A 16,895-nucleotide genomic window follows, 5' to 3' on the forward strand; every position below is an offset into this window, starting at 1 on the left:
GTGGGTTAATGTGTTTCTGTGAATGGGTGTATGTGGGTTTGTGTGGGTGTATTTGAGAACCCATAAGTTCAAGTATCTTCAATGACATCTGAAATATTTGGGTCCTTTGAAATCACGTTTCATGTGCTTCTATGTGTTTTTGTTGTTGTTGTTTAGAGTGTGCGTGTGTTGCGGAGGCTTGGTCGCTGTCAAACACCATTGTGTTCTATTTGGGCCCTAACTCAGCGCATCCACAGCCTGTGTTTGTCTCACCTCTTCTAAAGCGAGGCAAATAAGAAAAGAACGAGAAGAAGCTACGGTCCATTTTACAAAACACACACACTGTGCTGTGGAGTGTTGTTCAGTTATTGCCTGATTTTATTTGGAATTTTACGGTAGCTTTGGACACAGCAGAGAGAATGGTAAACAGATACATTATCTGTGTCCCAATTGGCACCCGATTCCCTAAAGAGTGCACTGGGATCTGGTCAAAAGTTGTGCGCTAAGTAGGGAAAAGGGTGCCATTTGTGAGGCAGTCACAGCGTTTTGCCTTTCCATTCTCTGGCGATATGAATTGCTACATTTATTTAGGAGCACACTTTGTTGCCTCAATAAAATATGGCAGGAGTGACAGTCCCGCAATCTGTGTGTTTGAGACTGCCGATCAGTTAGTGTGTGTGTTTGAGACTGCAAGTAAGGTAGTCGCTGTTATTTCTTTGTGTGTATATAGTGTTTGTGTGTGCCATTTAAGAACCAGTTTTCATTCCTTGCTGGTATTTCTCTTGGTGTGTGTCTGTGTGCCAGTCACTGCTAGTTCCTAGTAGCTGGTATATGTTGGCAGTGTGGACATCCAATGTTAAATGTCTGTGCACTTGGCAGTGGCGTTAATGCCTTTAAGACCCCTCTGTCCACGCACAGACACACACACACACACACACACACTTACTCACTCACTCAGCCTTTAAGACCCTGCCTTACACACATATTAACCCTGAAAAGGCTTACTGTCTGTCTGTTTGGGTCTGTGAGAAATGCTGGGTTGGTTGCCGAGGCTGGTTGTCTGGTTGTCATGGTTTCCTTGCTGATTCTCCTCTCTGGTTCCCAGTCTTGGCCTCACAAAAGCACATCTCTCTCTCTCTCGGTCTGTCTGTGAAATCCTCTGTCTGAATGTGTGGTGTGTGTTTTGGGCGTGTGTGTATGGGTTTTTCAATATGGTTTTGCATCAGTGTGTCTGTGACTGAGTATTTATGTGTGTGTGTGTGTGTGTGTGTGACGGACTATTTGTGTCTTGTTGCAGATCAGGCTGGCCGGCCCTGCTCTCTGCTCTCTTTCTCAGTGCCGTGTGTTCTAGTTAAAGCCCTCAGATTAGCACATGCGGGGAGCCCAGGCTTTGGCTGCTGTCCTGTCAGCTAGCATTTAGCATTGGCTTGTTACTGACGGCCTGCCTGGCTGTCCTCAGATTAAGGGGTTAGCACAGGGAAGAGGCAATGGGGAAGAGCTGAAAAAGGAGGGTCTCTTATAAGTCAATATTTAATTAATCAATCCAACAATCAATCAATCAAATTTTAGTTGTGCAAAACAGGAAAACTAAAACAGAACTAAAATCTTGCATAATTGCGTCAAATGTTCGATTAGGTTCTGAGGAAGATGTATGAGAAAAGATGCTAACGAGACTAGCAAAGTCTCCACCCCTAAACAAAAACTATCAGCCAAAGCATGGGCCAAATGTTCTTTTCCTTTATGGCATTTTAAACTTCCGAAAACTTTGTTAATTGTGATTTGTCCAAATGTTCAGTGACAAAAAAAATCTCTGCACCGCAACAAAGTTCCTCGCTAGTCGTCGCATCCATCAGTCTGTTGACAGTCGCTACAATACCACCCTATGTTACGTGCATCTATCCACGAGAAATGACAAATGCACAACCATTTGTTGCAAACTGCAGCAACCTGTGTCAGGGGCATTGCTAGGATTTGGGGACATTGGGGGCTTAGCCCAAAGCCAGAGGGGAACCCTAGTAGGTCACTATATGAACTAGTCACCCCGCAGTGTTTGTCATTATATCCTGATGAAGACAGCTTGTCTGTCGAAACATTGGTTATTAAATTATTGCATCTGAGCTCCTAGAGTGTGCGGCTCCCCTTTAATTTTACATGTGCCGAATACAACATTAGAGTGAAATGCTTACTTACAAGCTCCTAACCATCAATGCCGTTTTAAAAATACAAGAATAAGAAATAAAAGTTACAAGTAGTTATAGAGCAGAAATACAATAGCGAGACTATATACAGGGGGTACCGGTACAGAGTCAATGTGCGGGGGCACCAGTTAGTCGAGGTAATTGAGGTGATATGAAGGTAGACTTATTAAAGTGACTATGCATAGATAATAGAGAGTAGCAGCGGTGTAAAAGAGGGGGTCAAAGCAAATAGTCTGGGTATCCATTTTGATTAGATGTTCAGGAGTCTTATGGCTTGGGGGTAGAAGCTGTTTTGAAGCCTCTTGGATCTAGACTTGGAGCTCCGGTACCGTTTGCCATGCGGTAGCAGAGAGAACAGTCTATGACTAGGGTGGCTGGAGTCTTTGGTGCACTTTGAGATTAACATTGAGAGATGAAATCTACTAAGAATGAAAAAATACTAAAATGTTCCGCTCATGTCAATTCTATTCAAAAGCCAATGCAATATAAATGCAATACAAGACATTCAGGTAACTTGCACCTTCCCACCTGCCATAGCAGACACTGCCAGTTTCAATTACAGTAGCTACTGTGGATCTCTCTACTCAAAAACCTCCATACCACTCAACAAAACTATATTGGTCCGCTAAAATAGGACTAGTAAAGGCCCAGTGCACAACCTTTGTGAGGAAAAAAAGTGTAAATCATTTTTTTCATTATTCAGCACCCCTACTTCCCACGGCTAAGCTCAAGTAAATGCGTTTTAGTAAAAATGTGAGTCTGTGTCACTCTGTTACCATGGAATTGCCCAAATGTTTTTACATCCAGCAGGTCTACACAAGGTGAATTCAACACAAGATAATGAACATCAATCAATTACCAGCTATGTCCAATAAGACTTCATGCCGTTTAAAAGTCAAATCTGTTACATCAGAATCCATTTTTGATTTGCAAACTCCATCACATGTGCGCGTACTGCGCTACAGAAACACCGCTAACCAAATGGTGCATGCACACTGAATTAAAGGTAACTACACTCAAAATCTAAGTTTATGCATTGTTATTAACACAGAAAAACAAACCCAAGAAAATGGAATATGGGAAAAAAACAGAATTAGGCAAAAAATATGAATTTTAACCTTTTAATACGTACCAACAAACGGGTGTGACCATTCTACAATGGTCCCTGCAGCGTACGCTCAAACCGGTGTGATTAGAACGCATATTTAGAACGTCCAGTTTCGATTGACGCTACAGTCAGCATTTAAGCTAGTCACGCTGTTGGCATTTTGAAAAGTTGAGTATTTTTTAAATTTTATTTAACCTTTATTTAACTAGATAAGTCAGTTAAGAACAAATTATTATTTACAATGACGGCCTACCAAAAGGCAAAAGGCCTTTAAAAAAAAAAAATGCAGTATAAATGTAGGACAACACACAGAGACAACTCAACACTACATAAAGAGAGACCTAAGACAATAACATAGCAAGGCAGCAACACATAACACAGCATGGTAGCAACACAACATAACAACATGGTAGCAACACAACATGGTAGCAGCACAAAAAATGGTACAAACATTATTGGGCACAGACAACCGCACAAAGGGCAAGAAGGTAGAGACAACAACACATCACACAAAGCAGCCACAACTGTCAGTAAGAGTGTCCATGATTGAGTCTTTGAATGAAGAGACTGAGATAAAACTGTCCAGTTTGAGTATTTGTTGCAGCTCGTTCCAGTCTCTAGCTGCAGAGAACTGAAAAGAGGAGCGACCCAGGGATGTGTGTGCTTTGGGGACCTTTAACAGAATGTGACTGGCAGAACGGGTGTTTGTATGTGGAGGATGAGGGCTGTAGTAGATATCTCAGATAGGGGGGAGTGAGGCCTAAGAGGGTTTTATAAATGAGCATCAACCAGTGGGTCTTGCGACGGGTATACAGAGATGACCGGTTTACAGAGGACTGCGTTGATGTGTCCTATAAGGAGCATTGGTGGCAAATCTGATGGCCAAATGGTAAAGAACATCTAGCCGCTCGAGAGCACCCTTACCTGCCAATCGATAAATGATGTCTCCGTAATCTAGCATGGGTAGGATGGTCATCTGAATGAGGGTTAGTTTGGCAGCTGTGGTGAAAGAGGAGCGATTACGATAGAGGAAACCAAGTCTAGATTTAACTTTAACCTGCTGCTTTGATATGTGCTGAGAGAAGGACAATGTACCGTCTAGCCATACTCCCAAGTACTTGTATGAGGTGACTACCTCAAGCTTTAAACCCTCAGAGGTAGTAATAACACCTGTGGGAAGAGGGACATTCTTCTTACCAAACCACATGACCTTTGTTTTGGAGGTGTTCAGAACAAGGTTAAGGGTAGAGAAAGCTTGTTAGGATTAGCAATAGCAGTGGTCCAATGTTTTTCCAGGGCGGGTACTACAGTCAATGTGTTGGTAGGACTTCAGTAGCATTTTCCTCAGATTTGCTTTGTTAAAATCCCCAGCTACAATAAATGCAGCCTCAGGATATGTGGTTTCCAGTTTGCATAAAGTCCAATGTAGTTCTTTGAGGTAATCTAGGTTGGGCAAACAAAATGACTTGAGTTTCTGTATGTTATCACAGTCACACCATGAGTAGTTAATCATGAAACATACACCCTCGCCTTCCTTTTCCCGTAGAGTTCTTTATTTCTGTCTCCGTGATGTACTGAGAACCTAGCTAGCTGCATGGACGGGGACAGTATTTCCCGAGAGAGCCATGTTTCCCTGAAACAGAGTATGTTACAATCCCTGATGTCTCTCTGGAAGGAGATTCTCGCCCTGAGCTCATCTACTTTATTATCCAGAGACTGAACATTAGCGAGTAATATACTCTGAAGTGATGGATGGTGTGCCCGCCTCCTGAGTCGGACTAGAAGTCCACTCTGAATACCTCTTCTCCGCCAGCGGTGTTTTGGAGCAGCATCTGGGATTAGTTCAATTGCCATAGGGGGAATGAACAAAGGATCCAATTCGGGAAAGTCGTATTCCTGGTCGTAATTCTGGTGAGTTACAGTCGCTCTGATATCCAAAAGTTATTTCCGGCTGTATGTAATAACACAAAAAATATTCTGAGCTAATAATGTAAGCGATAACACACAAAAATAGCGAAATACTGCAATGTTGTTCAGGAGCTAGAAGCAGAGCTGCCATATCTGTCAGAGCCATCTTGTTAACATGTAGACTAGTTACCATTTAAAGGCCCAATGCAGTCAAAAACGTGATTTCCTATGTTTTTATATACATTTCCACACTGAGGTTGGAATAATACTCTGACATTGTGAAGATTATGATCATGCCCTTTTAATGTAAGAGCTGTTTGAAAATACTGTTTTGGTGAGATGGACTTTTGGCCTTCCATGGTGACATGATTTGGTTTATTGTCTCAAATTGCCTCAAATTGAAGCTGATTATACATGTAGATAGCTTTTAAAATGGCTGAATTAGAACTTTAACTCTGTTAATAATAGTAATACTCATTATATTGATAATTTCTCTCTATAGGCCCGACTGAAGGATGTTGGTGCTGACTTCAGGCTACCAATTAAAGGTAAACTGGATTAAATATCTGAGATGCACGAAATAATGCCCTGTTGTGACATTGCTTTGTCAAAAGGATTGTACAGAGGAGAATCTTAATTGCATTTCCTTGATTTCTCACGTCCCCTTTCCCCACCTTCTTCTCAAAACCCATTGGACGATGAAGGAAGTGGTCCCTCCCTTCTGACCTTCTCATCCGATGGGTTTTGAGATGGAATCGAGGAGAGAGGACAAGGGGAATCAAGGAAATGCAATTGAGATTCTCCCCATGACACTCATAACTTCGACATTGGCAAACAGACACCCGTACATGATGGCCTATCCCTATCCTCTCTGTGCACCATAATTTTTCAAACTGTAGACACATACATGCACTGTTAACCCAGTTTCAACACTACCAAGAGTATCTCAAGTATATGCAGACCACATTTGCCCTGCGGCGCCAGGACATAGTCACCCACATCTCTAAAGGAGTTCCTTGACAGCAGGTAAAATTGTATAGCAGTTTTTGTTACACAAGTATGACATGCTTTAATATATTAGTTATAGTTTGTTGCCGAAATTGTGATAATACTGCTAAATACTGTCCTTTTGCGGTCTGTCATTTCCAAGTGTAGCTGTATGCAGAGTTCTGCCCAATCAGGAACCAGAACTTGCCGAACTTCTTCTATGCTGCGCTCGACTGTCACACCCCTCGTTTGATGAACTTTTACCAACAGATGGCATCCAAGACTGGAAGGATCGCTTACGCTTTGGGTGACATTCTGAGGTGTCATGATCTAGGATATGGGTAAGACGGAGGACTCAGATCTTTAGGGCACTGCACATAATGCTGGAATCAGATCTGGGTCTAATGCAAAGATCAACTACTTGTTGAACCTTGAAAGTATAATAACAGTATCTGAAAGGCAGCTAAGAGTTTGCCCTTTAGTAACTATTCCGTTGGTTCCATTGTACCAGGCAAATGAAATAAAGCCCGGCATTTTTTGGGCTAAATATACAAAGATTTCTCTGGGGGATATTTTGTCCATTTACCAGCTTATAATTGTAAGCCTATGTGTCATAACATGAATTTATGATTATTTATCTTCTTAGGAACTACATGATGTTCTCCACTGTTCTCTGTGCTCCTCCTGTGTTGCTGCGTGAGGAAGTCTTAGGAATTTTCAAAACATGCAAGGTAGGTTTCTTGTCATTTTGGTTACTATTGATTATTGTGCCCATTCACAATTTACCCACCCCTAGCCCCTATACACCTGTAGTGATCTGAGAGGATTAGATGGGCGAGTATGGTATTTACTTCTATCTAACCAATATATGTCTTCAGAAAGTATTCTCACCCCTTGACTTTTTCTACATTTTGTTGTGTTACAGCCTGAATTTAAAATTGATTACATTGAGATTTTGTCACTCATCATGTCAAAGTGGAATTATGTTTTTTTTTTTTTTTTTTTACAAGCTGAAATGTCAATAATCAATAATTATTCAACCCCTTTTTTTATGGCAAGCCTAAATAAGTTCAGGAGTAAAAATGTGCTTAACAAGTGTCACACTGTGTGCAATAATAGTGTTTAACATGATTTTCAAATGACTACCTCATCTCTGTACCCCACACATACAATTATTTGTAAGGTCCCACAGTGAATTTCATACACAAATTCAACCACAAAGACCAGGGATGCCTCGCAAGGAAGGGCAACTATTGGTAGATGGTTGACTGGTCAATGGTGACTTTAAAACAGTTACAGAGTTTAGTGGCTGTGATAGAAAACTGAGGATGGATGAACAACATTGAAGTTACTCCACAATACTAACCTAAATTACAGAGTGAAAAGAAGGAACCCTGTACCTAATACAAATATTCCAAAACATGCATCCTGTTTGCAATAAGGCCACTATAAGTAAAACTGCAGAAAATGTGGCAAAATATTTAACTTTATGTCCTCAATACAAAGCATCATGTTTGGGGCAAATCCAACACATCACTGAGTACCACTCTTCATTTTTCAAGCATGTTGGTCGCTGCATCATGATATGGGTATACTTGTCAACGGCAAGGACTAGGGAGTTTTTTAGGATAAAAAAAACAGAATAGAGCTTAAACACAGGCAAATTCCTAGAGGTAAACCTGGTTCAGTCTGCTTTCCAACAGACACTGGGAGACAAATTCACCTGTCAACAGGACAATAACCTAAAACACAAGGCCAAATATACACTGGGGTTTCTTACCAAGACAACATTAAATGTCCCTGAGTGGCCTAGTTGCAGTTTTGATTTAAATTGGCTTGAAATTGTATGCAAGACATGAACATGGCTGTCTAGCTATGATCAATCACGATCTTGACAGAGCATGAATAATTTTCTAAATAATAATGTGCAATTATTGTACAATCCAGGTGTGCAAAGCTCCTAGAGCAGTCCTGGGCAATTCCAGTCCTCGGGGGCCTGATTGGTGTCACATTTTTCCCCCATCCCTAGCAAACACACCTGATTTAAACTAATTGCATTTTTAACTGAAGCTTATGATTTAGTTGATTATTGGAGTCAGGTGTGTTAGCTGGGGCTGGGGAAAAAGTGTGACACCAATCAGGCCCCCGAGGACTGGACTTACCCAGAAAGGCTCAAAGCTGTAATTGCCGTCAAAGGTACTTCTACAAAGTATTAATTAACTCAGGTGTGTGAATACTTATGTAGATTAGATATTTCTGTATTTCGTTTCAAAAATGTCTAAAAATATGTTTTCACTTTGTCATTATGGGGTGTTGTGTAGATGGGTGAGGGGAAATAAAATATTTAATCAGTTTTGAATTCTGCCTGTAACACAGCAAAATGTGGAATAAGTCAACTGGAATGAATACTTTCTGAAGGCACTGTATATAACGTCTGTCTAGTATTCTCATCTCAAGTGCATTTGTGTATTTCAGGGAGAGGATTCCCGATGAGCCAGATATTGTTGACACACCGGTATCTCTACTTACAATTGCCAGTGACGACAACGAAAATCAAGTTCATTACAGTCAAGAACTCCGTTGTCCTGGAGAGTGAAGTTGTGGTGACCGACCTCCCCAGACTGGCTGACACTTAACTGGTAATGTTCGGTCTGATCTGTGCTCTACATCTCAGTTATTCCAAAGAACTGTCCAACACTTCTGATTTCAATCAGAAAATCCTGCTCAGTTTAGAAGATGGGAAACTGAAGCCAAGAATAAAGGGTCTGAATAATGATTTGATGATTAAAATCAAAATCAAAATGTGTAGACATTCACCAAATGACAAACACTGTCTGAAAACACAATTTGTCCTTGTTTCAACATTATGAATGTGGCTTAAGGCTAGAGTTTTCTTTATTAAAACATGTTTTCACGTGAGACATTTGGTTGGATTCAGTAAGAATTGTTATGTTGAGCTGTATCTAGAATACAGTACCAAGATAAAGTTGTCGAGTATTTGGTTTGAAGTAGGAACAGAAAATAAATGATTAGCTACATCTATACTTTTGAGTGCTTTGCATGGGCAGGAGTTTCAGCTTTCCATGGTGACATCACCATGTGGTAAATTGGTTAATAACAAAGAGAGTTCCAAACCTCTCTGCCAACAACAGCTAGTTTTCAGTTTCTCTCCCCACTTAGACCACTCTTTGCTTGAGAAATAGTTTTTTGCTAAAAAGCTATTTTTGCCCATTTTAATGGGAATCTATTACAATAATGAACTTAATTGTTACCCAGAAAGGATTAGATATTGATATGAAAATGGCTGCATTGGGCCTTTTTAAGTTGCTGCAACTTAACAAGTTTAAGGCAATAATTTTTCCTTAAAGCATTTGAATAGCAAGTTTTCATGTTCAAGTGAGCTTAATTCATTTGTGTGTCAATTCACTCACAAGGGTTATGTTTCAAAACATAGTATATTCAAGTAAAGTCAACAACATCAGCAACTCAGATTGCAGCCCAAATAAATGCTTCACAGAGTTCAAGTAACAGACACATCTCAACAACAACTGTTCAGTGGAGACTGCGTGAATCAGGCCTTCATGGTCGAATTGCAGCGAAGAGACCACTACTAAAGGACACCAATAATAATAAGAGACTGGCTTTGCCCAAGAAACACGAGCAATGGACATTAGTCCGGTGTAAATCTGTCCTTTGGTCTGATGAGTCCAGATTTGAGATGTTTGGTTCCAACCGGCCTCAACTAACTATGTTTAATTGATAATCATGTAACAATTAACTCATTGGGAATTTGGGGCACCATGGAAAAAGTTATTTAACAAGTTATCTCCCGACTTAAAATCAATTTTTATGCTACTTTTCTTGTAAAATAGCGATAATATTCCAACCGGGCAACGTTGTATTCATCCAGAGAGAGAAAGAAAAACATGGAGAAGTCTCGTGAACGCGCATCTCAGTCTCACTGTCCCCAGGCTGACCACTCACAAACAGAGCTGTTGTACTGTGCCCAGAGACAGCAGACACCCCATTCCACTTTCTGGCGGCTTTAGAGAGCCAATGGAAGCCTTAAAGTGTCACGTTACAGCACAGATGCTGTATTTTCGATAGAGATGCAACAGAAGGACAACAAATTGTCAGACAGGGCACTTCCTGTATGGAATCTTCTCAGGTTTTGGCCTGCCATATGAGTTCTGTTATACTCACAGACACCATTCAAATAGTTTTAGAAACTTTAGAGTGTTGTCTCTCCAAATCTACTTATTATTTGCATATTCTAGTTTCTGGGCAGGAGTAGTAACCAGATTAAATTGGGTACGTTTTTTATCCGGCCGTGAAAATACTGCCCCCTATCCCAAAGAAGTTAAGCTCAAAAGATATACATATCTCTTACATCAATAACAGTCAATAATTAATTATTACCTCATCAGTCTCATTCTGAACGTCGCAGACTTCGTAAATCTGCACAAACCCGAGTCTCACTCACTGATCCTTCCGTACCACACAAATTGCTTTGATTATTTATTTACTAACAAACTAAATGATTAACCAAGGACACACACACACACACACACACATACAGTATAGGTTATTGATTATAAACTTAATACGATGACAGCAGGTCCCTAGTGGACTAACACAATATGACGCTTGTTACACAAGATGGAGAGTTGGAGATAGAAAGAGAAGCAACACTTAGATACATTTGGAAAGTATGTTTATGGTAGCCCTAATACCTTGCCCTGCACTGCCGCTACTTTAGGTAAGAAGTAATGTATGCATTTACGTGTTGGAGGTCTTCGTTGGGTATCTCTGCTGGGCCCAGGCCTTCGTGGGCAGGGTTCCGCTTGGTGAGAAGGGTTTGATTGGGACCCCGTTTTTCAGATGGCCTTCTCCTTCACTCTCAGGTGTAAGTCTTTGATTGTCCACGAGGTTACAATGTCCTTCTTAGTTGTCTTTTTACTTGCACTCCTTCTGGAAGAGTAGACTCCTGAGGATGGCTTATCAGCCGTGTCGATGCTGACACGCATCTGCTGACATGTTCTCTGGGCTCCCTGGGGCTTGGCTTGTTCCGAGGCAAGGTATCAGAATTACTATGATCTCGTTAGAGAACTAAAATCACAATCCTATCATCACAAAAGTATTCTCTTCGTCCTTGATGTTTTATACACAACGTAATGAATGTAAACCTGATATACACAGTGTAAAAGCCCTTCAAGTTACAATGTTTTCATTATAACGTCTTTATAGTAGTTTTAATGACATCACAAAATAGACATACATATTCTCTCATCATTCCCAACATTCGAATGTTGAAATATATAGTCCCAGTGTTCATTGTTTGGTGTTGAAGTGTTGGGTGGTGAGAGTCTCTTGGTAACAATGGGATTTTTACCTTCTCAATACTGCAGGGCAAGAGAGGGAGTTCTCTCTAAATTTACGACCGCTGTGAAGTCATAAACTGGCCCAACTCCCCCGTCTCCAATGTGAGAGAGGGGAGTCTGGCTATCTGTCAGCCATTGCCAGTTGATCTGGCACCTTTGATATTCACCTAGGAGAGAGACTCATTACAGTTGTAACCCCCATACAGTGAGGGAAAAAGTATTTGATCCCCTGCTGATTTTGTACGTTTGCCCACTGACAAAGAAATTATCAGTCTATAATTTTAATGGTAAGTTTATTTGAACAGTGAGAGACAGAATAACAACAAAAAAATCCAGAAAAACACATGTCAAAAATGTTATAAATTGATTTGCATTTTAATGAGGGAAATAAGTATTTGACCCCTCTGCAAAACATGACTTAGTACTTGGTGGCAAACCCTTGTTGGCAATCACAGAGGTCAGACGTTTCTTGTAGTTGGTCACCAGGTTTGCACACATCTCAGGCGGGATTTTGTCCCACTCCTATTTGCAGATCTTCTCCAAGTCATTAACTTCTTGGGGCTATGTGGGACGTTAGCGTGCCAACCGTGGCGCACCCTATCAACAGCAGGTGCATTTCAAGAGCGGCAAATTTGAAACCAAATAAATGTCAAAATTCAAATTTCTCAAACATACAACTAACTTACACCCTTTGAAAGATAAACATCTCCTTAATCTAACCACGTTGTCCGATTTCAAAAAGGTTTTACGGCGAAAGCATAAAGTTAGGTTATGTTAGGAGAGTACATTGACAATAGCTGTGTGTAATGTATTGTCGATTCAAAGACAGGCGTCACCAAAACCATAAAATCAGCTAAAATTATGCACTAACCTTTTACAATCTCCATCAGATGACACTCCTAGGACATTATGTTAGACAATGCATGCATTTTTAGTTCTATCAAGTTCATATTTATATCCAAAAACAGCATTTTACAATGGCGTTGATGTTCAGGAAATCGTTTCCCTCCAATAACCGGCAGTCAAGTCATGACAACAAAATAATTAATTAATATTAGAAAACATTGGTAAAATATTATATTGTCATTCAAAGAATTATAGATTTACATCTCTTGAACGCAATCGACTTGCCAGATTTAAAAATAACCTTACTGGGAAATCGCACTTTGCAATAATCTGAGCACTGCGCCCAGAAAAATACGCTTTGCGATACAGACTAACCGCCATGTTGGAGAGATCTAAAATCGAAAATACTATGTAAATAATCCATTACCTTTTGATTGTCTTCATCAGATGTCACTTCCAGGAATCCCAGGTCCATAACGAATGTAGTTTTGTTCAAAAAAGCTCATCATTTATGTCCAAAAAGCTCTGTGTTGTTAGCACATGATCTAAGCCAGCCGGACTTCACTTCACTTCACGAACGGAAAAAATATATTTACGTTCGTTCAAACATGTCAAACGTTGTATCGCATAAATCATTAGTGCCTTTTTTAACCAGAACATGAATAAACTTCAAGGCGGACGATTGCATTCTCTTTTAAACCGTATTGGAACGAGAGTACCCAACATGAACTTGCGCGCCAGGTGTCTAATGGGCCATCACCGTTCCATGGCTCTTGTTCGGTCAGATCTCACAGTATATGACTCAAAACACTTTGTAAAGGCTGGTGACATCTAGTGGAAGCAATAGGAAGTGCCAAAACATTCCTCAGCCCCTTTGTTTTTCAATGGCATAGGCTTAAAGTCAATTCAACACATCAGGTATCCACTTCCTGTCAGAATCTGTCTCAGGGTTTTGCCTGCCAAATGAGTTCTGTTATACTCACAGACACCATTCAAACAGTTTTTGAAACTTTAGGGTGTTTTCCATATATAATAAGTATATGCATATTCTAGTTACTGGGTAGGATTAGTAACCAGATTAAATCGGGTACATTTTTTTATCCAGCCGTGAAAATACTGCCCCCTATACCCTAACAGGTTAAGGTTTCGAGGCTGACGTTTGGCAACTCGAACCTTCAGCTCCCTCCACGGATTTTCTATGGGATTAAGGTCTGGAGACTGGCTAGGCCACTCCAGGACCTTAATGTGCTTCTTCTTGAGCCACTCCTTTGTTGCCTTGGCCGTGTGTTTTGGGTCATTGTCGTGCTGGAATACCCATCCACGACCCATTTTCAATGCCCTGGCTGAGGGAAGGAGGTTCTCACCCAAGATTTGACGGTACATGGCCCTGTCCATCGTCCCTTTGATGCGGTGAAGTTGTCCTGTCCCCTTAGCAGAAAATCACCCCCAAAGCATAGTGTTTCCACCTCCATGTTTGACGGTGGGGATGGTGTTCTTGGGGTCATAGGCAGCATTCCTCCTCCTCCAAACACGGCGAGTTGAGTTGATGCCAAAGAGCTCCATTTTGGTCTCATCTGACCACAACACTTTCACCCAGTTGTCCTCTGAATCATTCAGATGTTCATTGGCAAACTTCAGACGGGCATGTATATGTGCTTTCTTGAGCAGGGGGACCTTGCGGGCGCTGCAGGATTTCAGTCCTTCACGGTGTAGTGTGTTACCAATAGTTTTCTTGGTGACTATGCTTTGAGATCATTGACAAGATCCTCCTGTGTAGTTCTAGGCTGATTCCTCACCGTTCTCATGATCATTGCAACTCCACGAGGTGAGATTTTGCATGGAGCCCCAAGCCAAGGGAGATTGACAGTTATTTTGTGTTTCCTCCATTTGCGAATAATCGCACCAACTGTTGTCACCTCCTCACCAAGCTGCTTGGCGATGGTCTTGTAGCCCATTCCAGCCTTGTGTATGTCTACAATCTTGTCCCTGACATCCTTGGAGAGCTCTTTGGTCTTGGCCATGGTGGAGAGTTTGGAATCTGATTGATTGATTGCTTCTGTGGACAGGTGTCTTTTATACAGGTAACAAGCTGAGATGAGTAGCACTCCCTTTAAGAGTATGCTCCTAATCTCAGCTCGTTACCTGTATAAAAGACACCTGGGAGCCAGAAATCTTTCTGATTGAGAGGGGGTCAAATACTTATTTCCCTCATTAAAATGCAAATCAATTTATACCATTTTTGACATGCGTTTTTCTGGATATTTTTGTTGTTATTCTGTCTCTCACTGTTCAAATAAACCTATCATTAAAATTATAGACTGATCATTTCTTTGTCAGTGGGCAAACGTACAAAATCAGCAGGGGATCAAATACTTTTTTCCCCTCACTGTATATATAACATTTTATTGGTTGCAAGAATGTTTTATAAATTACATTTAAAAACTTTTGGATCAGGCGTCATTTTGTGTTTCAGTTCATAAACCATGTACCATGGAATCGATACATAAAAAATCGCTTCCCAACTATTTTTCTACCTGTATGGCGCAGCTGTAATTGTTTGGTCCTAAAATCCAACTGGTATACTTCTTTTAGAATTATAATTTTCTTTAACCAATTTTGGTCTTCAATGCAGGGACGACAGACAACTTCCTTACCTTCTTCCGCTGGCATCCTCCATTTTTGAAGTAATGCTGAAATCAGTTGGTTGTAATTTTGGATAGAGCAGACATTTCCATATATGTGACATAACTTTACCAGTCCTATTTAGGATATCATTTATAAAGATTATACACTGTTTTTATTTGTATTTCTCCCAAAATATATATATATTGGTTCAGTTTTTTCCGGTGGATTAAACTTGAAATTGCAACCAGCTTTCTATGGCTTGTTTTAAAAATAGCGACATTTTGAAGATTATTTCATTTTCAAATAGCAGAAAGTGAGAGGTTGTAATCTGAATAATGGGAAAAATGCCATTTTTTAACAAGGGATGAGCCATTCTTAATAATCTGCTAGAGAACCAGTTAGGATTTAAGTATAGCTGTTGTATGACTGAAGCCTTTAGTGAGAGCTCCAGTGCTTTAATATTCAGCTTCACCTGGACAACAGTCTTGAAGGAGTTCCCACATATGCTGAGCACTTGTTAGCTGCTTTTCCTTCACTCTTCGGTCCAACTCATCCCAAACCATCTCAATTGGGTTGAGGTTGTGTGATTTATAGAATCCAGGTCATCAGATGCAGTACTCCATCACTCTCCTTCTTGGTCAAATAGCCCTTAAACAGCCTGGAGTTGTCAATCAATCAATCAATCAAATGTATGTATAAATTCCGTTTTACATCAGCAGATGTCACAAAGTGCTATACAGAAACCCAGCCTAAAACAGCAAACGGCAAGCAATGCAGATGTAGAAGCACGTTGGGTCCTGTTGAAAAACAAATGATAGTCCCACTATTCACAAACCAGATGGGATGACGTATCGCTGCAGAATGCTGTGTTAGCCATGCTGGTTAAGTGTGGCTTGAATTCTAATTAAATCACTGACAGTGTCACCAGCAAAGCACCATCACACCTTCTCCATGCTTCACGGTGGGAACCACATATGCGGAGTTCATCCGTTCACCTACTCTGCGTCTCACAAAGACACGGCGGTTGCAACCAAAAATCAAAAATTTGGACTCATCAGACCAAAGAACAGATTTCCATAGGTCTAATGTCCATTGCTTGTGTTTCTTGGCCAAAGCAAGTCTCTTCTTCTTATTTGTGTCATTTAGTTGTTGTTTCTTTGCAGCAATTTGACCAAGAAGGCCAGATTCACGCAGTCTCCTCTGAACAGTTGATGTTGAGATGTGTCTGTTACTTGAATTCTGTGAAGCATTTATTTTGGCAGCAATTTCTGAGGCTGGTAACTCTAATGAACGTATTCTCTACAACAGAGGTAAGTCTGGGTCTTCCTTTCCAGTGGCAGTTCTCATGAGAGGACCGCCACATTACACAACACTGCTATCATCCTTTTTGTACCACTTCACCAAATCTTTCCCAAACATTACTTTTCTGGCTCTTCCTTCTCTTTATTATCAACTGTCCATTTCACATCTTTTCTCTTATTGAATTAAACTATGACATTGTCCTTTTTGCCTCAGTGGATCTACATTAACTTTTTCTGCCCATTCCCAAAAGCATTTGGCGATTAGTGTATAGACTATTTGGCGTGTACAGTTAGGCCGTAAAGCTTAGACTTATGCAGTAATGACAGATAGCCTAAAAATAATGAATTTATTGTTTTCTCTTTACCAAACCAGCCCTTTATGCACACAATATTTCATGACTCTAAACCCACCTGCCTCTCTGATATAACCGCAGGAACTGCGGGTTATGAGTCAACCGCGCATCAATAGTGTCTAGGAGCAATTATCCTCTGTTGTGTAATGGAGGTATCCCCTGGATGCCAAAGATAGTCATTCCTAGTTGCACTTATGCCCAAAGATCTA

General features: G+C 40.6%; 1 protein-coding gene and 1 long non-coding RNA gene across 3 annotated transcripts in view; both read left to right on the top strand.

Moving 5' to 3' along the window:
- The window catches only part of brsk2a (BR serine/threonine kinase 2a), a 506,659-nt gene that overhangs the window by 14,252 nt on the left and 475,512 nt on the right, over positions 1 to 16,895 (top strand). The window lies entirely within an intron of this gene.
- On the top strand, positions 5,879 to 9,222 carry LOC115197179 (uncharacterized). 2 transcript variants are annotated; one of them, XR_003878977.1, is made up of 4 exons: positions 5,879 to 6,219; positions 6,349 to 6,521; positions 6,827 to 6,911; positions 8,656 to 9,222. It is a non-coding gene; the product is annotated as an uncharacterized LOC115197179 (long non-coding RNA). The 2 variants fall into 2 exon arrangements; XR_003878976.1 differs by having other exon boundaries at positions 5,879 to 6,521.

The sequence above is a fragment of the Salmo trutta genome, chromosome 7, assembly GCF_901001165.1.
Source record: "Salmo trutta chromosome 7, fSalTru1.1, whole genome shotgun sequence".
NCBI classification, from domain to species: Eukaryota; Metazoa; Chordata; class Actinopteri; order Salmoniformes; family Salmonidae; genus Salmo; species Salmo trutta.